The following is a 25,985-nucleotide window of genomic DNA, read 5'->3' on the forward strand; positions in this document are numbered from 1 at the left end:
CTGCTTGAGGAAAGTTTCAGACCACAATGCCGAGAAAGGAACTTCAGCCAAATCCAGGAATTGAGGCAACAAAACTTGGATGCTAGTAAAGTCAAGGTGAATAGAGTTATCAGGGCAGTGTCTAGAGACAAAGCAGCATAGGGAAAGCACACCACAGATCTGCAGGGAGTATGCCTTCAGAGCTTAGCTGACTACTACTCATCTGTGCCTTCACATGAAGAAACAACCTGAGACCAGGGAAGGAAACACCTCAAAAGATTAAAGGGAACAGTTCCTGGAGATCAAACAGCACTAGGAATAGAGCCTTTGCCCAACAGCCAGAGTAAAAGCCATTATTCAGAAGGCACTGATATGAGATTAATAAGAAAGGTCTTACCTGAGTGGAAGGAACAATTATCCCTATAGAAAATGAAGATCTAGTTCCATCTAGAAAAGTTTTAAAGGAACATGTGAAAAACAAACTGTTTCCACATAACATAACCATGTTTAGAATGAAGCTCTGGAATGATGGAAATACAAAAATATAGACAGCACCCCAATACATTCACATTGTTCGGCAATCAATTAAAATTTACAAGGTATATACATATATCACCTGTAATTAGTATAAAATCAGTTAATTGAAATCGATCCAGAAATGATAGAGATGATATAATTAGTAGGCCAGTATAATACAATAATGTTCACCACTGTATCTTATATCTCGAAGAAAATAGAGGAAAAATGTTTATTTAAGTAGAGATATGATGATATTAAAAGACAGAAATTGAACTTCTGAGCTAAAAACAATGATGTCTGAACTAAAAACCACACCAGATGGGACTGAAGGCAGATAACTTAGACATGGAAGGGGAAGAGATTAGTAAACTAACTTAGTGACTAGCTTTGCTTAGCTTTTCATTGCTGTTGTGAAAAATTACTAAAAACTAAATAGTATAAAAACACACATAAACATGTATTATTGATGCTTCACCAGGTTAGAAATTCAACAGAGGTCTTAATCATTGTATTAAAATAAAGGTATTGGAAGATTACATTCCTTCTGGAGTTTTTACAGAATAATCTGTTCCCTGGCTCTTTCCAGCTTCTAAAAGTTGCCCTCATTACTTGGTTCACGGTCCTCTCCCTTGACCTCCAAAGCCAGAAACACTGGGTCAAGTTCATTTCACATTGCACATCTTTGATCTGTTATTCTGCTTTGTTTTCACTTTTAAAAGCTCGTGTGATGGCCAGGTGCAATGGCTCACATCTGTAATCCCAGCACTTTGACAGGCCAAGCCAGGCAGATCACTTGAGGTCAGGAGTTCAAGACCAGCCTGGCCAACATGGTGAAACCCTGTCTCTATCAAAACTACAAAAATTGGCCAGGCATGGTGGTGGGTGCCTGTAATTCCAGCTACTCAGGAGGCTGAAGCAGAACTGCTTGAACCTGGAAGGCAGAGGTTGAAGTGAGCCCAGATCGTGCCACTGCGCCACTGCACTGCAGCCTGGGTGACAAGAGCGAGACTCCATCTCAACAATGAACAAACAAACAAACAAAAATTCATGTGATTAGATTGGTCTCATCAAGATAAACCAGGATAATCTCCCTATTTCAATATCACCTGAGCAGCAATATTAATTCTGTTGTCACCTTTAATTCCTCTGCCATGCCATGTAATATAACATGTTCGAAAATTCTGTATTTAGGATGCAAACAACATTGAGGTGCCATTATTTTACCTACCACAATGACATAGCAATATAATCCATGCAAAATGGAACACATAAAAAAGAAAAGATTGAAATAAATGAACTGACCATTAGTGAGCTGTGTTATAACTTCAAGTGATCAAATATATGTATAATTGGAGTCCCCAAGGAAGAGTAGGGCAAGATAGTATTCAAATAAATAGTGACTGGAATCTTCCATCTTTGCTAAAAATTGTAATCTTATGGATCAGGGAATCACAAAAAACTCAAAGCACAAGAAACATGAAGAGAGTTACACCAAGGCACATCATAACTAAATTACTTCCATCCAGTCACAAAGAGAAATGCTTAAAGGAAGCCAAAAACAAAAGACATATTACATACAGAGGAACAAATATAATGACAGCAAATTTCTAATTGGAAACATTTAAGTTAAAAGACAGTGGGAAAACATTTTTAAAGTACTGAAAGAAAAAAAAGCAACAAATTTTTTTTTTAACAATGCAAAAATATCTTAATGAAATAAGAGGGAAAAAATTCTTGTTCAGAAATATAAAAGCTGAAAGAATTCATCACCAGCAGGTCTACAATATAATAAATACTAAAGGAAGTCCTTTAAGCAGAAGGAAATTGATAAAGATATGATCACCTGGATCTATGAAAGAAAGGCATAAGCCCAGGAATGTAATTACATTGGCAAATAAGAAGGTTTTTTCTTATTTAAGTATCTTTAACAGGTTTAATGCATAGGTGGCACACATTTACCTATGTAGCAAACCTGCACATCCTGCACATGTACTCCAGAACTTAAAATAAAATATAATTAAATTAAAAAATAAATATATTTAAAAGACATATAACAAAGTACTATAGGGTTTATAATATACCTAAAAGTAAAATGTATGACAAAAAATCACAAAGTTATGTGAAATGGCATAATACCCCTTGAAGCTAGATGGTGTACTATAAACTACAAAGCAAGCACTATAATTACAAAACAAAAAAGAAATAGAAGTGGAAATTTAAAAATATTTTGAACCAAAGATGAAATGACAATATATTAAAATGTGGGCAGTACAGCTTAAGCAGTCATTACAGAAAAATTTATAGCACTAAACAACAATATTAGGAAGAAGAAACGTTCAAAAAATAATCTCAGCTTCCTCCTTAAGAAACAAAAAAGAAAGGTAAACTAAATTCAAAGCAGAAGAAAAAAATAAGTCATAGTAACAATTAATAAAATGAAATAACACATATACTCTGTATATTTTACATATTATATACACAGAATATATATTTACTAGGTATTTTAATTTAAAAAGCACAGCTCTATTTTCAAAATTTAAGAAATACATTTTTAAAAATCTCCAGCCTAATAAATTTAAAACAAAGATTACTTTTAATAAAGGACATATAATCCACAATATTAAAATGTAATTATACTGAAAATCCTAAATAAATCAATCAAAACCATTTCTGAAGAGGCAAAAATAATATTCTTCATCAAAGCCATGTTTCAGAAGTATGCACAACATGGCACCTTCAGGCATGTATTCATTAATTCCACAGACAATTATTAATTATCTGCTTACTATGAACTAATCCGTGTATTGGGATCCACTGAAACTGTAGTCAGCCAAACAGCCAATGCACAAAGCGGTCCTGAGCTTTTGTACTGCAGTGTGTGAAGACAGATGGATCTCAGCTTCCTCTGGACCACTCACTGTGTGTGCTGCGCCCCTCCACCTGAGAAGCTCACTTTGCCTCTTTTGATGGCATTTTCAAAGATGTTTTCCACGGGATAAGGGGTTGCTCTCTGATGACAGTTCTTCCCTATGGCTACATTCTACTCCTTCCCAGGACACAAAGACACTCTGAGTAACCTAGGTGTGTGAGTGTGCATGTGTGTTTGTCTGCGTGAGGGTGGAGGGTGGGTAGGGGAGAGGAGTGGAGAGCCTTGCCAGAAACATCACTTCTTCCCACTGTGCAGATCTGCCTTTTGCTCTGGCCCAAAAGACCACACTTAATCACACAACGTGGCCTCCTTTGCACTTCGTAAATCCTATGTTCTCACTCCAATTGGCTCCCCTTTAAATTCCAGGAAAAAAAAATTCAGTAAGTTTCACTATTTCCACATCTCTATTTTGATCTGAGTTTAATCTTTTATCCCAGGGTTGCTGGGCTTTTAATCAAGTGGTAGGGCAGATATTTTTTCTTCATGGACCTAACTCAAGTATTATCAAGTTCCTGCATAGGCTTCATGGCAATTAAGAGGCTGAGATGGCAAACACAGAGAACATCTAGAGAATGGTGTGGCCTAGAGTTATCAGTTAGCCTAATTAATATCAATGTCATCACTCTCAAATCACTATATGTATACCTTTTGTTTTCAAATTTTTCCCACTAAATTGTGCCTTTTTAGGGCTTATGACTCATTGAATTTTATATCTTTAATATCTTGCAAAATATGTGGCAGGTAAAAAGTAGTCAATAAATATTTACTAACTAAATAAAAATAATCATTAGTTTAATCTAAAGGCTTTGGACTTTATTCTGATTTTATCAAGCATACCCCAAAATAAAACTGTCTTGCTCTTTAGCTTTAAAAATTGTTGAGAAACTACTAAAAATCACATAAACTTAGTGAGGAAATTAAAATATCTTTTTCATAGGTCAGACTAGGAAAATATGGTACCCTTCCATTTCCTCTCTAGTACCTTACATAATTAGGATTCACCTAATGTGAGTTCCATCTGCAAACCTCAGAATTCCTCTGACAATTTTATATGTAAAATTAGACCATTTTGGAAATGACCCTTAGACATTGCCACTTATGTTTAAACTTGAATCCTTTTAAACATGAGTTTGCTTTTCAATGCATGAAGATAAAAACTAAAATTGGACAGTATCTTAGTGATAACTGGGATCCTCAATCTTCTATGTCCAGAAATGATTTGTTTTCTTCTTTTATGTCTTAAACAGTGTTATTTATTTAAGGAATCATGTTCACAAACACTTGTTTATGTCGTGTATTCAGTTCTTGCACCTGCTTCTTTGAAATATCAGTGGAAGGAATGCATTAATAATTCCCTGAGCTGTTATATTTTTTACTGTTTTTTGGAAACTTGTGAACATTCAAACATAATTTGCTCTCAGAATTGTCCAATTTGAGTAACCTCACAAATATGTTCGCTTAAAACACCTGTGTCCTTCAAAAGCGTCTTCAGCAAGATTTTCTCAAGAACTCCAAATAATGGAACTATCACTGAGTGTGAGTTGTCATTAAGAAAAATTATTTTTACCAAGTTGCTCGTAGAATCCTCTTGGTGTCATGATCTGTGAGGAAACTTGTGCTTGGAAACATATATTGGTATTGTCTAAACATGCATCTGGGGTTAATTAAGATAAGCTTCCACAGCACCAGATATAAGATGAAAATTAACCTCACAGCTTTGGGATGATGCTTACCTTGTTCCCATCCACAAGGTCTCAGTAATACCACTGTTTCAATTATTTATCTTTTGCTACCTGACACATCACAGTAAGGCCAGCTGGAAATGAGATAAAAATGTCAACTAGATCCTGCTGGCAGAGCGAAGTCAAATGTGATGATTCCTCCATACAGTTAGTTTCTGACTTGGTAGATAAGGCACACCATCCCCTTTGTCACCTATTTGTGATTTTCCATGTTCACAGAACAGATTAAAATTACATTTTTTTAGCTTGCTAATTTACATCATTATGCCCAATCTTTCATTGTATCTCCCCAGAATGGTGACATCAAATTTCACCGCTAATGTTTTCAGTGCTTTCATTAGTGAAACTGATATTGGTAAATAGATGTGCTGTTTCTGTAAATTTTTCTTTACAATTAAAAAAAAGAATAAAATTACCTACAATTACATTAAAAGAATAAAACATGATGGTAATGTTAAATTAAAAATAAATAAGATAAATTCAACTTTATCTCAAAAGATCAGCTAGAAATTTGAGTCATATATAATCACAGGAATAAATACATGAAATAACATGTCATAGATTTATTCAAGAACCAAGGATCAGAGAGGCACCCAGTTAAAGTGACCATTTATTAACTTTATTTTCAGTCTCTTTGATCTGATCACATAAAAAATTTTAAGATTTGCTAAGATGCTTGACTTATCCAGAAAAGTCAATACAAGCAGAAAATAATAAATGTGCTACAACTTGGAAAAACAATACATTTTGAGAAAAAAAATGTAGATGTTTTAAAATGAAAGATACTTGTCTAAGACTTCTAAACTTTTTTTTCAAAAACTTTTAATTTCATTTGTTAATACCAAATGCAAACATGGGCCCTATTATTAGCTGTTTATTAAGAAAATAAACTGTGGAAATGCAAATGCTCCAAGGTAGTTTCAAAGTCAAAAATTTCTCCATAACCCTCATGTAGAGATCTAAATATTTCCACAGACTGTCCTACAAATGCACTACTAGAAATCGTAACTATGTTAAAACAATGATCCTAAAATATTCTGTAAATTCAAAAGTTCACACAGGAGGAGAAAGACTAAAAGCATATGACATAATTAATTAGTGAGCGTTTTTCTTTTCTTAGAGGATTTAAACACATCTAGGTACTTTTATTTTGCACACAAATTGCAAGGCTATAAACTGTAAAGCACAAACCAGCAGAAAGTCTATACGATTAAGAAACTAAACCGGTTTGAAACTGAGGTGGAATTTGAATTCTGTATATTTTATAGAATTATAAAGATTGTGAAAGTGTGTGGCATAAGTGCATATCCACACACACACAAACATTGACTTAATGATGTCTTAAATCCCAGAAGAAATATAGAAGGAAATAGTGGTGGTCAGAGTTACACTGGCCCAGAGGAGCAGGGGTAGGAACTTGGAATGATATGACTGTTTCCAAGACCTCCAACTTTGAAAAGAGGAATTAATAGCTATAGAGGATGTGTGACAGCAGAATTTCTCAAACTTCTGGCATGCTATTTGTCCCAAACCACAAAATGATGTGTAAGCACTTCAAGAAAATCTCAGGAGTAAAAGAAAATGGTTTCTACTTGCAAAAAAAAAAAAAAGGATCTGACAATTTGTCACCTTGGAAAGGTTCCATTTCATTTTTCATGAACTTTGTTTTTTAAGTGTGAAGCAGAGAAATCTTCATACGCCACAGTGCATACACTCGCTTCATATTCACAGACTAATTCACAGGAGGACGTATGCATACGTTAAACAACCAATGTGCAAGGTTGAAGGGTTCAAAGGTTGTCTTCTAGTAGTTTTATTTATTTTATATGAGTTTAGAAACAGAGAATTCTTCTTAATGTATAACAAAAATATGAAAGCCCCACTGATGCTGTTGATGTGTTCTCATGTAACCATGCAAGAACAGCTTCTTAATCAGTTGGTCACTGTTGCAGCCCGAATTAACAATTGTATAGAACCACACGGCATGCATCTTCTTGCGTGTTAGCTTTTGTTGGACCAAATTAGGCCATTGTATACTACTTATTTTAATCTGACTTCTAAAAACCATTTTTTACCTTCTCCCTCATTGTCTCAAGTCTATTGCTGTAAAACAACTAAAATCATATGGTAAAGTACATGGATTATTGAAAAATAAAAGAACAAAGTACACATAGATATACTCAATTTCTAAAAAATCAATAAAGATTTAATACTATCTAGAATATTGATCTCTCCTATTTTTCAACTCTTAGTGTCCTAGTTATTTATTTCCCGTATTTTACTACTTTGTTTTATATATTCTCATCCTCTTGTTTCTTGTGTGCTTTAATATAAATAAGTTATCTGACAGCTGGTTGTAAGATTCCTGCAGAAAGAAATTCAATCTCTTCATTTTATTTTGTTCAGTGTTTAGTACACTAGCAAATGCAAGTACTCAATGACATTTGCGCTTGATGTGATTACGGTGGATATATTCAATGGAGCTCCTCATGTCTTTCCCTTTCAAAGACCAACTCGTGTAATACCCTTCTTCCATTTATGCATTTCTCTGCTTTCTTTCCACTTAACATATATCACAAGAAGAGGACTGTTATTGTTGAATTCTACACTTCTTCACTGATCCATCCCAGCACATTAACTACACATGCACAAAAACACACACACATTTGCACACTAGAAGCATTTAAATAATTCATTTATAGTTTACCATTTTGTTTAGGTTTTAAATGCTTCACTGTATGATTAATGAATTTGTATTGGAGAGTAAGAAAGACAGCTGTTTTGAATTAATAGATTAATGTTCAAATGATGTCTGCTACAATCCTACCTTAATTTACACACACACACAAAAAGTATTTAAGATAAGAGTGATTTGGTTACTGAGAAAAACCCTCCCTAATTGGGGTCTTAAAAGATCATCAATTTGAAGGTGAAGCAAAATTAAATATGGCTATTTTCCTTGTTTTCTCTTATTGAGTTTGATCTTGTGCTGGTATTTCACTGAATCTCGGTAATCACCTTCCTAGCTCTTCTGAAACAATCTATTGTGGGGGATTCATATAAGTATAATATGTGCCAGGATGTGCTTACGTTCAGGCATTTAAAAAATTATTTTAGAACGTATCTTTCTAAACATTTTTTCAAAGAATCTGCTGCACTGGACTTTGCACAATACATGATTGAAACAAATAATATTTTTATACATATACCACATAAAACGCATGCAATGTTATTTCCCTACAGTGGTGGTCATCACAGCCAGCAGTTGTGAAAGCACATTATCATCTAGTGGCCACCAACTGATAATAAATGGTTTCAGTAAAACAGATACTAGCAAAGCCCTCATCTCTCCTGTTGCATATGGAGTTGATTGATTATATTAAATAAACTTGGCATGTGATTTTCATGTTGTAAAATCAAAATAAAATAAATGATCAATCATTATTATTACCACCATTATTATTCTCAGATAGAGTCTCATCCCATTGCCCAGACTGGAGTGCAGTGACACAATAATGCCTCATTATAGCCTCAACTTCCTGGGTTCAGGTGATCCTCTTACCTCAGCTTTCCAAGTGGCTGGGACTATAGGTGTACACGACCACACTCAGCTAATTTATTGTATTTTTTACAGAGACAGGGTCTCAGTATGTTACCTAGGCTGATCTCAAACTTCTGGGCTCAGGTGATCCACCCACCTCTGCCTCCCAAAGTGCTAAGATTACAGGCATGAGCCACCATGCCCAGCCTGATGAATTATTTTTAGTAAAGAGCAAAAATAAAATGTACATGGGACATCCCTAGTAAAATGTCTGTAAGTGGGAAAGAACTAAAGACACAAAATTTGAATCAAGTTATTAAAAACCCGTATATAAACACATGTTCCTGCATACAGTAAGAGGTGATCTTGGGAGTATAAACTGCCCTCATATTAGCCACTATTTCTTACTGTCTAATAAACTCAAAATCTACTTCTAGTAAAGAAAGAAGGACATGTGTTTTTAGGATCAAAACAAACTTGAACTTTCAAGAAAAGTGGAAAAAAAAGAGGAAAGAAGAAGTGACTATTATTTTGGTTCATTGTCTAGTATGTAAAACAAGCCTTTGATATTTCAAACTCAAAAGAAAAAAAATTTTTTTAAATTGTTTCTGATAAGAATTATATACTCTGAATACAATCACCACAGTCAAACCAAGACAAAAACCATCAGATGTCCCAAATCAAAGCTATGCTCCTAAGAAGCAGCTGCAGTATGCCTGGTCATATAACCTGAACTCATCAATGAAACAAACAGCACAGCAAGCCTGGGAGCAAGCACCCCTACTCCACCACACACTTTCATCTCCACTCAGTTCGCAGATTATGTCTGTCATAAGAGGAAAGAAAAATGCCTTTGTTCTCTTCCATGTATAAAAGTGTGCTGATAGCACCTCTAACTTCATAGAAGTTGACTTTCCCCATGAATAAATTTAGTATCTAGAAAAATTTATCCTAAATCCATTCCATGCAGTCAATGATATATAAAGCCTGGCATTTGTACAACCAGATAGCACACCAGACATCAAGAATAGCTCCTAAGCACTCAAATTTATGAAGCAAACACTGATAAAACTAACAAGAGAAATAGAACACAAAAATAGGAATTTCAATACCCCGATTTCAGTAACGGATATGACATCCAGACAACAAATCAATAAAGAAACAAGACTCAAATAACATTAGAGATCTAATAAACCTAGCAGGCATATACCTGACATTCCACCCAACAATAGCAGAATAATCATTTTTTCAAGTACACATGAAACATATTCCAGGAAGATCACATATTAAGTCACAAAAATAATAGTAAATTGTAAGACTGAAATCATATCAAGTATCTTTACTGACTGCAATGCATTAAAACTGAAAATCAATTGGAAATCAAGAAAAACTGGAAATTCACAAGTATGTGGAAATTAAACAACGCACTATTGAATAACCAAATGGTTTAAGAAAAAACCAAAAGGGAGATTAGAAAATATCTTCAGATATCTGAAAACAAAATACAACATATACAACATACCAAAACTTATGGATATAGCAGAAGTAGTGTTAGGAAGGAAGCACATAGTGATGAACACCTACATTAAAAATTAAGAAAGTCATCAAATAAATAATGTAACTTTAAACATGCAGGAACTAAATCGTGCAGGAACTAAAAAAAGATAACAAATTAAGCCCGAAGATAGCAGAAAAAGGAAATAAAGATTAGAGCAGAAATTTAATACAGAAAAGAAAAACAGTAGAAAAATATATAAAAATAAGTGTTTTTAAAAACTGTCAAGTTGACAAAAATTTAACTAGACTAAGACGAGAAAAGATGCTAATAAAATCAGAAATGAAAGAGAAGGCACTAGAAGTGATCAGTGTCATAATAGTCAAGAAGACATAACTAGATAGAAAGACATCACATATTGATAGAATAGAAAACTTAATATTGTTAAAATGTCCATACTACACAATCTATAGATTCAATAAAATTCCTATCAAAATTGCATTGACATTATTTATAGAAATAAGAAAACCATCCTAAAATTTATATGGAATCACAAAGAAGCCTCAATAGTTATTACAATGTTGAGAAAAAAGAACAAAAATGGAGACTTCACACATCCTAATTTTGAAACATACTACAAAGCTACAGTAATCAAACAGCATGGGACTGGCATAAAGATAGTCATATAGACTGATACAATGCAATGGAGAGCCTGGAAATAAGTCATAGAATATCAATATTCAGCCAGGCACAGTGGCTCACACCTGTAATCCCAGCACTTTGGGAGGCCAAGATGGGTGGATCACGAGGTGAGGAGATCAAGACCATTCCAGCTAACATGGTGAAATGCCATCTCTACTAAAAATACAAAAAATTAGCTGAGTGTGGTGGCACATGCCTGTAATCCCAACTACTGGAGAGGCTGAGGCAGGAGAATCACTGAACCCGGGAGGCGGAGGTTGCAATGAGCCGAGATCGCACCATTGCACCCCAGCCTGGCTGACAGAGTGAGACTCCATCCCAAAAATAAATAAATAAATAAAATAGAATATTAATATTCAAAAATGATTATTTTCATATATTCATTGACATGATAAATCAACACAAATAATATGGTAGAGAGATATAACTATGAAAATCCTTTGTTTTAGAATATGTAAAAAGTAAGAATCTAAATATTTCTCAAATGTTATCACTCAGGATATTTAAAAATATTTAAAAATGCACACACACACTCACATATATATATACATATGCGAAAGAGAGAGAGAAACAGAGAGGAAGAATTGAATGTTTAGACCTTTAGGAAGAAAAAAACTGTGTGCAATCCTAGTCAGAGGGCCAAAATTCAGGATGAATGGACTCCATGCCAGTCTGTCATGGTACACTGGATGGGAAAGGGAATTGTTACAGCTATAAACATAAGTGGGTAGAGACAATGAGTAATTTTGAACATCAGACTGATAACCTTTCATTTTTGTTAATAGGTAAGTAGTCATTTTAAACACTATTTAGGGTAGTCAGTACTTATAACATCTAATTCTGCTACTGAGACTTTAAGAAGTTGGAAAAATATACACTATCCAACCATGGCAATCAAAGGCACACAAATTTATGTAAGAGAATCTCGAGTTTGAGTCTCAGTCACCAAATTGCCTCTCTCTACCATATTATACAACGATTATTCATGTTTCCTCTCTTCCTAATTAGCACAAGTTTCATGAGGTTGAAAAGAAGAGTAATAGAAGAAAGAAAATGAAAATATTTAATCTTTGGGAGTAATCTTCTACACTTACTACAGGAAAATGTGACTAATTCTTCATGAGGTTAATAAAATTTCCCTTAATTTCAAAGGAGGAATACAATAGTGGCAGACATATAACCTGCAACCAGAAAACCACTCCTAAACTCTTGTCATATTTCACCTTCTTACTAAAGGGGCTTACACACAAAAGCCTGCCTACCTAGGTTCCGATTCTTCTTGGTATAAATGTGACTGATTCTAACACCTGAAATGTAAATAGATGTAAAAGGAAGACTTCAAAGGATATTCCTGGGAAACCCAGTGAAGAGAGAGAGAGAGAGAGAGTTGTAAACATGAGTATATGAAACATACATATCTTGCTCAAGATGTGATGCCTGGAGCTTCAGCAGCCATTTCGTGCCCATGAGAAAAATACCAACAAAATTACTGGGTCATTGGCCCTAAGAATGTTTAACTGCTCCACCAATACCACCAAAAACCTTGTTATGTGAAAACTCCTTGTTATGTGAGAAAAATAAACCCCTATTATCAAGTCATTGTAACTTAAGCTTTTTGTGTTACTTGGACTTGAGAATTTATTCCTGATCAATATAAAATTTCCCTTTAAAAGCTGGCATTGTTGAATAAAAATAGTCTAGTGTGGATGACTCTGAAGAATAACACTGTTAAAAGTTAAAAAATGATATGAAGAGCCATTCAGTTTTCAGAATTATGATCCAATACATGGAGATAAGTTTGAGTTTGTCATGCATTTGACACAAGGCCAAGTTTCCAGGCTGTTTATGTTGTACAACAAAAGAAATAAATGTTTCAAAAAGTAAAACTTTCAAATAAATAAGCATTATTTCATATATTTTAAAAGTTAGAACCACTAATTGAAGGCAGCTTCAAAATATATAAGTTCTGTTTTAAAGGTATCAAAATATCTATACTTCATAACATAGAGAGATTTTTCAATGATAAGACAACGGTGGTAAACATGTATCCAGATCTTCTCAAAAACGCTCATTAATTACGGTTCAAAAAATGAGAAAGGGGCTCAAATCATTAGACACATCAAACACTGAAGCTTTTAGCTAATATACTTTTATTTTCTCATGTTATATAAAATTTTAACAATTGTCATACACTAGAAGATGAATATCATCCTATTGCATTTTAAGTGAATTGAAAATAATATGTATCAGGTACAGTTTCTCTGTCTTTGGACTCTTATCCAACCAGACCCTGACTGTTGGAGATTAAGTGACAAATATTGAATATCTCTTAATGTCAGTCTCCTGGCATTCAATTGAATGAAAAAAGCCTTTTTATTAAATAATACTTTTTCAATAACATTAGCTCAACTTCCTGAAAACTCTGGAGAAGTTTAGCTCAATGTGAATGCAACTTTTCAGGTGTAATAGAGGAAGAAATCACTTGTGGCCTTCACCCAAAAGTATGACAGTTACTGAAGAATAAAAAGTTTAAAAGTTAAATAGTAGTTTTTTTTTTTCTGGAAGATTACACTTCTCGTTGGTGTTTTAAAGAAAATAGACCATCATTCAGTAGTGCCACAACTGCTTAAACAAACTTCAAGAAGCGAGGTACATTAACAGGAAGCTGTCATTGCTATGTACTTTTATAAGTAATTCAACTACTTTAAACTGTTTTCTAAAGTGAAGAATGCAGAGTAGAATTTTGTGCTGTGCTTTGAGTCTATTCTCTGTTAACCTTTCTCTGAAAAGACATGCCAGACATTATTTTCAGACAATTGTTCTGTTCAGAGAAATACTAAGAACAAATAAGCATTTACACTTGAAGTGTGAAGAGCATTTTAATGGTGTTAGAAATAATTTTGCTTTGTGAGCTGCAGGTCTAACAAAAATAACTAAAGAAAAATAGTACAAAATGTGATGAAAAGATATTTAGATTTATCACTGAACTTCGTCTGCTCAGACCTTTCCTTTCACCAACTGATAATAAATGTCATATATCCTTCATAGTCGTGTCCTGAAAGAAAAAGTAGCTCTGCATTGAGGTGTAAGGTTCTTCATCTTTTCAAAAATGACAGACATTCCAAATAAAAGATTGAAGGTCTAAGATGTTAATCCTTCAATGTTGAAAAAGAAAGTTTCAGAAACTTGGATATTCTCTCTCAATGACAAATTATCTTAATGTAACCGAGATAGATAGAATCTTAGCTTCTCGAGTAATTGAAATTACAAATAATATATATCAGGTAATATTAATTCATCCTACCAAGGATATGCTGAAAATCTGTAATGCAGGTTTTACTGGCTGCTTTAAAACAATAAGTGACTATATTATTTAGAGTAGATTTAGGTTCACAGCAAAATTGAACATACACTGTAGAGATTTACCATTCGCCCCCGCCCCCATCCCCATTGCCACCTCCCCCACTATCAACATCCTCCACCAGAGTGGTACATTTATGACAATTGATGAATCTACATTGACACATCATTATCACCCACATTCCATAGGTTATGTTAGGGTTCACTCTTGGTGGTGTACATTCTATGGATTTTGACAAATATATAATGACATGTATCTACCATTACAGTATCATAGTCTGCACGTTTACTGCCCTAAAAATCTTCTGTTCTTTACCTATTCATTCTTTCCTCCCACCAACCCCTAGAAACCATGGATCTTCTTATTATCTACATAGTTTAGCCTCTTCTAAAATATATCTTTCATATACTTGGAATGATACTAGTCTTTTCAGATTAGCTTCTGTCATTTAGTATTATCCTTTTAAGTTTCCTCGCTGTCTTTCTAAGGCTTAATAGCTTATTTCTTTTTAGCCTTAAATAATATTCCATTGCCTGGATATAGTGCAATTTACTCACCCACGGAAGGACATCTTGGTTGCTTCCAAATTTAGCAATTACATATAAAGCTGCTATAAATCTTCATGTGCAGGTTTTTGTGTAGACACAAATTTCACCTCCTTTGGGTAAATGACAAAGAGTACAATTGCTAGATCATATGGTTAGAATATATTTGGTTTTTAAAGAAACTTCCAATTGTATCCCAAAGTGGTGGTACCATTTTGCATCCCAACCACCAAAGAACAGACTTCTTGTTGCTCTATGTCTCTGTCAGCATTTGGTGTTGGCAGCATTCTAGAGTTTAGCCACTCATATAGGAGTATAGTATTTCATCATCATTTTAATTTGTATTATTATTGTTTTGCTGTTTAAGTATATATGCAATTAATGAACTTAAATCTTGTAATTGAAAAGACAAACATACAGACATAAAATAATGATCTAATGTCCAAAGAAGAATATGATTAAACGTCTTTCTTGGGGACATATTCCACCGAGGGAGGGTGATATAATGCAATGATAAAGAATATGCATTTCTCGTGGTGGCAGGCGCCTGTAGTCCCAGCTACTTGGGAGGCTGAAGCAGGAGAATGGCGTGAACCCAGGAGGCGGAGCTTGCAGTGAGCCGAGATCGCGACACTGCACCCCAGCCTGGGTGACAGAGCAAGACTCCATTAAAAAAAAAAAAAAAAGGAATATATACTTCTAAAAATGGAGCTACCCTTTATCCCAACAATCCCACTACTGGGTACCTACCCAAAGGAAAAGATACTGTTTTATCAAAAAGACACCTGCACTTGTATGTTTATTACAGCACTGTTCACAATAGCAAATTCATGGATTAAACCTAAGTGTCCATCAACAGTAGATTGGATAAGGAAAATGTGGTACATATACACCATGGAATACTACGAAGCCATTAAAAGAATGAAATCATGCCCTTTTCTGCAACATGGATGCAGCCAGAAGTCATTAACCTAAATGACTATATACAGAGACAGAACATAAAATACTACATATTCTCACTTATAAGTGGGAGCAAAACAAAACATACTCATGGGCATTCAGATGGAAACAACAGATACTGGGGATTCCAAAAGGGAAAGAGAAGGAGGGATTAAGGGTTGAAAAATTACCTATTGGGTACTGTGTTCATTATCCAGATGATGGAATGGATAGAAGCCCAAATCCCAGCATTATGAAATATACCCATGTAGCAAACCTGTACATGTACCTCCTGCACCCCTTGAATCTATAGGTTTTAAAAAAGAATATGTGTCATATGTTAAGATATTCAGGATTCAAATATATCCTCTCTTGCCTGATTCTCATGTTTGGAAATGGACCTTATCTCAATGAGCTTCAGTTCCCTAATCTTTAAAATAGCTTTTTAAACCAGTTTTTTACACCTGTTTTCTGTAAGACAGTTTAGAGTCTACGTCTCTGCTGGAGAAACTTTCTTTTCCCTCCTTTTCTCTCTCCTTCCTCCCATCATATCTTCCTCCTTCCTTCCTTCTACCTCTTAGGAAAAAATAAACATCCAACACAGTATTCTGCAATCTTTTCTACTCAGGCTAAATATCTTAGAAATAACCCCTTCAATTCAGTTTTGCAGCTGTATTCCAATGACTACCTATGTTTTGTGCTTTCTGTTCTCTTGTTTTCTATCTGTATTTGCATGTGCACACACACACGCGCGCGCGCACACACACACACACACACACACCAGCCACTGGAGCTCCACAATCAAATAGACTTCCCAAATAGTAGTAACTCAGAGTCTCATTGGGTCTTTATTCTTAACTAAGAATCTTCTAGACATCCTGACAGACCATCATGAAGTTCACCCATGTAATAGGCTTTCTTGGGAGTGCGTCTGTCTACCCAACAAGAACACACTAAAAACCAAGGGTTATTTGGGAGATGGTGATAGCATTACGTTCACTTTGTGGTAACTCATTGTGCTGTGCACTCATAACAAAATGCATCAAATTTAAAACATTTATAATCTGACTCTTGCTCTTGATCTACCAACCGTCTTCCCAGTTATCCAAGTCAGAAGTGTGAAAATCACTTTGCCTTCTGCATGTACCTTTTCTCAGTTATATTTTCCCTTGTGCCTCTGAAATGTCTTTTGACTCAGACACACTGCCCAATGTCAGCCTGCTCTGATTGGTCAAACCTACATAATCCCACCAGCATCTCATTTCAATGCCCTCCCAAACAATTTTGGCCTTTGTCTCTCCCTCCTCTAATTTATCCTGTGCATCACCATTAGAATAATCTTCTCCCATCCCACAGCCAAATATGATTATCATGTCTCAGCTTTCCCATTGCCAAAATTCCAAAATGAGTTTGAGGCACTTCACAATCAGACCTCAACCAACTCTGCAGTCTCTTCTCCATTCCAGTGGAAAGTTACTCCATTCCAATTTCCCCAAACATCCCCAGTGCCTATCCTGTGTAACTTAAACTCTACCCAAGTGAACTGACATCTTAGTTCTGTCCATGCAAAACTCAGTATTACTGCAATTAATTCAAATGCCCTGTGAGGAGGACGGACTCCCACCCTTGCTCAAAGATCCTAGCAAAATTACTTATCACATCGTGTGCAGTACCACACAATATACATGTATGTGTTTCATCATTTTTATATGTCAGTCTCTCCATTAAATTACAATAAGCTCTTTGAGACCAAGTCTCTGTCTTATCCATGATTAATATCTATTAAACAACAAAGAGTTGGGTCTCACTGGACACTTACGCTTATCAGTGTTTCAGGAAAGGGATTGCCATCTCTCTTAAAACTACATTTTACATGTTAGTCTCTTTGTCCTCCCTGATATACTTTGTTTCCCGGCCCTTAAGTTTTCTTTTCTATTTTGAAATCTGCTGGCTCTTCCTTGCTCCCCAAAACCCTTTCCAATCATTCTGAGCCAGAGTTGGCTCAAAAAACTTTGTCCAAGCTGTAGTCTTCCTGGTTTACCTCTTGTGGTCACCTGACTTTCCTTCTGTTTATTAGGGTAATTTTCTCTTTGTATGATGCTCATTTTTACTTCATTCTAAAAGAGTTAAGGCACAGTAAGTTTCCAAAAATGACACAATACTTAACCCAGCCTATGAAGTAAGTACTCAACCCCAGCCTATCAATGGCATTCCCAATTTAAATGAAATCCCTTACCTGATCTAGACCTATTCTCTCTTCTATCTACAACTAATCACCATCCTAACTTTAGTGATCATTATGATGAAATTATATAACTTATGTTTGAATATGTTATTTGATTATGTATAAATCTTATCACATAGCATGTCTTCTATAAACTGCCTTGCTGAATACTGTATTGTTTCATTCATATTCACATGTGTAGCTCAAGTTAGTTTATTCTTATTGTCACGTAAGACATAACTTATGTTACATATAATACTTTATTCTTATTTTGATTAACACATTTGTAGTTTTCTTTGTTTGCAAATATTCTTTTAAGAATATTCTTGTGGCCGGGCATGGTGACTCATGTCTGTAATCCCAGCACTTTGAGAGGCCAAGGTAGGAGAATTGCTTGAGCCCAGGGGTTTGAGATCAGCCTACACAACAAAGTGAAAACCCATCTCTACTAAATACAGAAAAATCAGCTGGATGTCATGGTGCACGTCTGTACTCCCAGCTACTCAGAGGCTGAGGTGGGAGGATTATTGGAGCCCAGGAGGTGGGGGCTGCAGTAAGCTGTGATCACTCCACTACACTCCCGCCTGGGTGTCAGAGCAAGACCCTGTCTCAAAAAAAAATTATATATATATATATATATATAAATTTATATATATATATATTCTTGCCTGTGTTTCCTTGGATACATATGTAAAAGTTTCTCTGGCCTACAATATGTACATATAATTGGTATTCTGAAGAAGTAGATATTCTTATAATATTTCCCTAACATACAATAAATACTAAATATTTTATTGGAATTAAACTGATTATGCATTAAATTCAAGAGAATTGACTTTTTACAATAAGATTCAGTAGTTCTCAATATAGTCTAATATAAAATGTTATAGTTTTCTTTCAAATATTGTGCACAAGTTGGCTAAATCAAGCATGTCCTAAGTGACATAATTTTTATTGCTCTTTAATATCTTTATATAAAATTACATTATATAAAGTTTCATATTTAAGATATAGAGATCAACTGATGTTTTTATATTGATCATATATCTAGCAAACTTGATCACCTTATTAAGAATATTAATTACATTAACTTAATTGATCACTTTGAATATTTTATTAGATTTCCCTCCTAGGACAAAATTATATTGTCTGTGAAGATGGGCTATTTTCCCTTTCTTATCAATTCATATACATTTTGTTTTATTTATTTACTTTTCATCTTGCTAGGATCTACACAACAGCAATCAAGAGAAGCAGTGTTGCGAAGCATCCTGGTCTTGATCCAAATTTTAACCAGAATACTTCCAGTGCTTCAACTTTAAGTAACACATTAGCTGGAAGATCTTCATAGTAACTAGTTATCACATTAAGAAATGTTTCTTCAATTCTGACTTGGTTAAAACTTGATTTTTAAGAAATCATAAATGTGTGACTGATTTGACAGAATCTAGTAACCTCATCAAATGTTTTTATTTTTATGACAAAATATATTAATGACTATCTAATATCAATACATTCTTGAATCTATGGAGCAAAATTAAATTTATTCATGAAGGATTATTTGTTGCATACAGTGTCATATTTTGATTGCTAATGTTTGTACTAGTGTTCACATTTATGACAGTGGACGAGAATGCTTTATTGTTCTTTTTTTAAAAAACATACACCTCATCTGATTTGGGTATCAGGTATCTAGTAGCTTCATGAAATAAATTTGAGATAATTTCCCATAAAAAGGCACAAAAAGTGGGAAACCTTGTTAGAAACAATATATATTTTAATGTATGTAATAACTTACTGTAAAAATACCTGTCCTTTTTTTTAACTTTGAATATTATGTGTTTAGTTGTGATAAAATTCATTATTTTAAACGTATTTGATCTCAGTGGTATCAGGTACATTCACACTGTGCATACATCACCTGCATCCATGTCCAGAAATTTTCATCTTCCCCAACTGAAACTCTGTCCCCATCAAATACTAACTGAGGATTTTATTTTTAACCAATTATGTTCTATTGAGTTTAGAATGTTGGTTTTAAGCCAGACGTGAAAATATCAAGAGGAAAAATAATGGAGGACTTTTTATTTGAAACAGAGGTCAATTTATCTGTATGATGTTAAGAAGATAACCAGAATCCAGGAAGTGTCTTCCACAAGTAAGTGTTTTGCTTATCTAAGATACAGAAACTACTGTAAAATCCTGGAGAAGAGAGGGTCCCTCAAGAGGAGCACCCCCTAGAATGTCTATTATATTCTACCAGAGCCGTCAATGAACAATTCACAGGGCCTACAAATTGGAAACTAACTTGAGTTAGGAAAAAAATAAAGTATTTCTTGTTAACCCAACTTAGAGTGCTGAGATTCAAAACCACTGCATAAGAATTAAAAAAAATAGATTTCTCATGATAAGATATTCTCTCGAAGGTTGAGGCAAAATTCTTTCACGATATGGAAACTTCTACTCAAAATCATAACAGGAATGGTGGGTCAGGAAAGAAGGTATGAATCTGGTATCAGCTACACTGGAAATATTTTCTTAAAACCAGTTCACAAGCTGATTACCTTGACACCTAAAGGTAGCCACTACATGTTAAGAACATTAATATCAACCATAACTCTCCAAAATTATTATTCCTCTCTAAATATTGGTGTCTTCTCAAACAAGCTTCATCTTTTTGGGATGCAATCTTGCCTTTATATACCTACTGTGCTTGAAATTCTAGATGGTCCATAGGCTAGCCATAGAGGACTCAAAACAGAAACTTGCTGTGTTGATGGTGATACTGAAGATGAAACTCAATCTTCTATTCCGAGCTTCAGGGGAAGAGACATAGCTCAGAAGTGTGTGGTAGAAGTTGGGTTATACTGCAGAACCGTACTTTTTTTTTTTTTTTTATCTCTCCCTAACATGTTTTTACCATGGGGCTTTAATATTTTGTATGAAGTGAATTTACACAGAACTAGTCATACCTCTATCTGAATAGCAGTAGAGGTTACATTCTAAAGACAAAACAATGTAAGCATTACTCATTGGTACTATGATTAATGCGGGTGCTTCTGTCTTTTTAGTTTCCGATATTTTCCCAGTTCACTTGTCTTTCTTCCAGGTCCAACATGAGTGATAAACAGGCTCCTATAGTGCAAAGTTCCTAAAAGAGCATACACTTTAGCGCAGAGTGAGCAAATTTTCCTGTAAAGTTTCAGATGGTGAATACTTAGCGCTGTATGTTTCTGTTGCAGTTACTCAAGTCTACTGTTGTAGCTCAAAAGGAGCCCTACAAAATATTTAAATGAGTCAACAGGGCTGGGTTCCAGCAAAAATTTATTTATAAAGTAGGCAAAGCGTTGAATTTTGTGCAAGAAACACTTTGTCCTCCTCTGCTTTAGTGTGAGGTGTACTCTTATGCTCTCACCTTCCCCTATGGGAAAGGAATGAGGAAAATTCATACGTCTGTTAACCTCCATATTTCCCAACAAGCTTCTCAGGTTGACAACTTAAGTTTGACTTACTCATTATTGAACAAAGTGATGCTTGAAAGCTGTCTCATCCAGTGACTTCTTTAAATGTATAATTTTGGCTGGGTGTGGTGGCTCACACCCGTAATCCCAACGATTTGGGACCCTGAGGTGGGCAGATCACTTGAGGCCAGAAGTTTAAGACCAGCCTAGTCAATATAGGGAAACTCTACCTCTACTAAAAATAAAAAAAAAAAATTGGCCAGGTTTGGTGGTGCACACCTGTAGTCCTAGCTACTCGGGAAGCTGAGGCAGGAGAATCTCTTGAACTCGGGAGGCAGAGATTGCAGTGAACCGAGATCATGCCACTGCACTCCAGTCTGGCTGACAGAACAATACTCCATCTCAAAATAAATGAATAAATGTAAATAAACAAATAAACAGTTAATTTTTAAGTCTAAGTGGTTAGGCCTTAGAGGACTGATTTGATTTTGATCGTTATTATTAGATTATTTATTTTATTGAGTTTTGCCTTATGGTCAGAAAATCGATTTTGATCTTTATTATTAGATTATTTATTTTATTGAGTTTTACCTTATGGTCAGAAAATCCAGGAGAAATATATTGTTGTAGAAGTCGCTGGTCATCCTGAAATGTTTATTACACCTGAGTGTTATTTGTAACATGAAGATAACACATGACACATTAGGGGACTAGGCATCATTGCAGAATTGCAATGTGTCTGCATTGAGTAATGTTTAACGTATATGGTACTGTTTCCCCCATAGCCAGGATGCATGGGTCCAGGAATCAAGGGGTGGAAGTGGAAGTGGCACCACTCACCATCACCCTTAGTGACCCACTAGCAAAATTTTTGCTTCCTGTTCCCGTGACACAACATTCTGCGGGCCTAGAGGTTTTAGTTTCAGAAGGAGAAATGCTGCCTCCAGGAGACACAACAATGATTCCATTACATTGGAAGGTAAGATTGCCACCTGGCCACTTTGGCCTCCTCCTACCTCTAAGACAACAGACTAGGAAGGTAGTTACAGTGTGGGCTGAGGTAATTGACCTGAAATACGAAGATGAAATCAGTCTAGTTGGCCGGGCGCGGTGGCTCAAGCCTGTAATCCCAGCACTTTGGGAGGCCGAGACGGGCGGATCACGAGGTCAGGAGATCGAGACCATCCTGGCTAACACGGTGAAACCCCGTCTCTACTAAAAATACAAGAAAATTAGCTGGGCGAGGTGGCAGGCGCCTGTAGTCCCAGCTACTCGGGAGGCTGAGGCAGGAGAATGGCGTGAACCCGGGGAGGCGGAGCTTGCAGTGAGCCGAGATCACGCCACTGCACTACAGCCTGGGGCACAGAGCAAGACTCCGTCTCAAAAAAAAAAAAAAAAAAATAAAGAAATCAGTCTACTACACACCACAATGTAGGTAAGGAATAGTATGCATGGAATACAGGAGATCCCTTAGGGTGTCTCTTAGTATTACCATGCCTGTGAGTAAGGTCAACGGGAAACTATAACAGCCCAAACCAGGGAGAACTACAAACGGCCCAGACCCTTCAGTAATGAAGGTTTGCATCACTCCACCAGGTGAAAACCAAGACTTGCTGACATGCTTGCTGAAGGCAAAGAGAATACTGAAAGGTTAGTAGAAGGAGGTAGTCATTACTACTAGCTATAACCATGTGACCAGTTGCAGAAATGAGGCCTGTAATTGTCATGAATATCTCCTTATTTTGTTAAGAATATGGTTGTGCATGTATACACTTGTACTAAGAAAATATCTTCATTTTATTTCCTTTCTTTTTCCTTTATCATGTGACATAAGATTTATTGACTTGATATCAGCATTTAAGTGTTGTTAACGCTATGTAATAGCATTTAGGTTAAGGATTAGTGCACTTCTGGCTGTACTAAAGATAGCTATATTATATTAGGTATAATCATGACCTTATTATTGTCTTTATTTAAAGATCATGTATGATTTCAGGAGGTGTATATGGGTTCAAGTCGACAAGGGGTGGACTTTTGATGGTTAATATTGTCAACTCCATTGGATTGAAGGATGCCAAGTATTATTCATAGGTGTGTCTGTGAGGGTGTTGACAAAAGAGATTAACATTTGAGTCAGTGGATTGGGAGAGGCAGACCTACCCTCAATCTGGATGAGTACCCTCTAATCAGCTGCTGGTGCAATTAGAATAAAGCCAGCAGGAGAAGGTGGAAGAGCAGATTTGCTGAGTCTTCCAGCCTTTATCTTTCTCCCATGTTGGATGCTTCCTGTCCTCGAACATCACACTCCAAGTTCTTCAGCTTTTGGACTCTTGGACTTAACACCAATGGTTTGCCAGGGGCTCTCAGACCTTTGACCACAGACTGAAGACTGCACTGTCAGCTTCCCTACTTCTGAGGTTTTGGGACTCGGACTGATCCACCATGGGCTTCCCTGCTCCTCAACTTGCAGACAGCCTATTGTGAACTTTACCTTGTGATCATGTGAGTCAATTCTCCTTCATCAACTCATTTTCATATACACATATATCCTATTAGTTCTGTCCCTCTAGAGAACCCTGACTAATACACCTAGGCATGATTATCTAACTGGTCCACAAGTGATAAGCTGATATGGGCAGTGTTTTTAGAAAGCACACTCACAACCTAAATATTAAACTCAGATCACCTGACCTGCAATCATTAAAGTTCATAGCTTCCAAACTGTATGCCAGAGGCCTGGCAGGCTGCAGTAAACTCACAGAGTGCATGGGAGAGTTTAAATTTTCAAAGAAAAAATAGTGATACTCCATACTTGTCTATCTCTATCTAACATTCTGTATTCCTGTCTTGTCCTTTTGAAATCTTTTACACCAAAATGTAAGGTGGTTTTTTTTTGTTTGTTTGTTTGTTTGTTTTAGCTCAGTAAGATTTTCTCTATTTAGTTAATTATAGATATTTCTGTTAGCTATTCCTTTCTAGTCCTGGAATTTTCATGATTTAGGTATTAGCTATTCTAAAGTTACCCATAATATTCTTTTTTTTTTCTTTTATCATTTCCATGTCTTCATCCTTTGCCTTCTTTTGAAATAAATCATCGGGTTACTCTTTTATATAATTTAACTGCTGCTGCTTTCCTTTCTAAAACTGCCTGCTTGTTATTTGATTTATTTCACCCGTATCTTTTTCTTTGGGAATTTGAGAATAGCTTTTCTCAGAGCCAGACCTTCAGTTTTTCCTAGAGCCAAGACTTCCATACAAAGGCAGAACTCCATGCCAATGTGGCAAGTAATCTTTTGGAAGTAGCTGTCTGAAATTATGTGATCCCATCCATCTATCCTACATATAACCGCTGAAATAGTCTTCAGAAAACACCATTTTAATCACACCATTACCTTGTTCAAGAAGTAGGTAGTGACTCATTGTAAATACATTTGGGTTGATGGTTATCCATGTTCCTGACTGTAATTCTTTGAGCACCACCTAGTTAAACTCATTTCATCTTTTAATTTCATTTCCAATATATTTAGAAAAATAAACAATATTCTCTCAACAAAGACTCTATAAACAAGTTATTAATGAAAGTAAAATTAAATGTATATTTGTCTTAATATGAATCTATTTTGTGGAGAAAACATAATTAGAAAACTTGTTTTTCAACCTATAAATTATAATACTAAAAATCCCTCTAGATATAATACTGTCAGTGCAACAAAAAAGAGAAAGGTATATTTGAAATTTGCCCTTAATTGTAGAAAAATGTTTTCCATTCTAGAAGCAACAATTCCTGCTACTACTGTGGGATCCATCTAATTTATAAATCCTTTACACTCGTAGCTAGTAAACTTTAGTAATTTTTTTCTATAATGGTCCATGTTCAAGAAAGCATCACTTCTAAACAGTATTGAAAAAAATAATTTAAAAAAACCGGGATGATATAAATTCCCCAGATAGCAAATTAACTAGCTCTGATCTTGGCTAGTTTTGCTTCAGGATGAAAGCATGTGGGGGGGAAAAGAATTTTGTTAAACTTTTCAGCTTCATATCAAACTAAATGCTGTCTTGAATGCCTTCACTGTGTAACATAGTATAGATCTGCTTCAGTATTCAAGAAGCATAAATTCTCCATCTGGATTATATTGTAGGTGTGAAAGTTTATAGTTGAAAGACATGTACTTGGCAAAAACTTAAAATTACAGGAAGCTTTTTGAGTAAGTGAAAGGTGAGAAATTACTACAGTCAGAAGATCTGAATATCTGATTTCTTCATTTTGAGTTTTACAGTTTTCTTTACAGCACTTGGAAACTTAAAGGAGACTAAAATCGCTATGATTTTACGTTTATTTTCAAAAACTCTTCTTAGGAAACATTTTCCTCAGAAATAAAAGACTATTTCTTTATAAGAATGCTATTAAATACACAGAAAAACTTGTACCTTAAAACTTGGAAAATATTGAGAGTCAAGACCAAAAAGGAGGGAAAAATGAGAGCATATGAAAAACCAGGCATTCACAGGAGTGTATGTTTCCCAAGCTACATTTCTGTAAGTTTC

General features: G+C 35.2%; 1 long non-coding RNA gene across 3 annotated transcripts in view; it reads right to left on the reverse strand.

The window, feature by feature from the left end:
- Positions 1 to 25,985, reverse strand: part of LOC105485348 (uncharacterized) — a 272,528-nt gene that overhangs the window by 176,903 nt on the left and 69,640 nt on the right. For all 3 annotated transcript variants that reach the window (XR_011615103.1, XR_011615104.1, XR_989527.2), the window contains one exon: positions 14,826 to 14,926. This is a non-coding gene — a long non-coding RNA (uncharacterized lncRNA). The remainder of the gene's footprint in view (positions 1 to 14,825; positions 14,927 to 25,985) is intronic.

Source organism: Macaca nemestrina, chromosome 16 (genome assembly GCF_043159975.1).
Source record: "Macaca nemestrina isolate mMacNem1 chromosome 16, mMacNem.hap1, whole genome shotgun sequence".
NCBI lineage: Eukaryota > Metazoa > Chordata > Mammalia > Primates > Cercopithecidae > Macaca > Macaca nemestrina.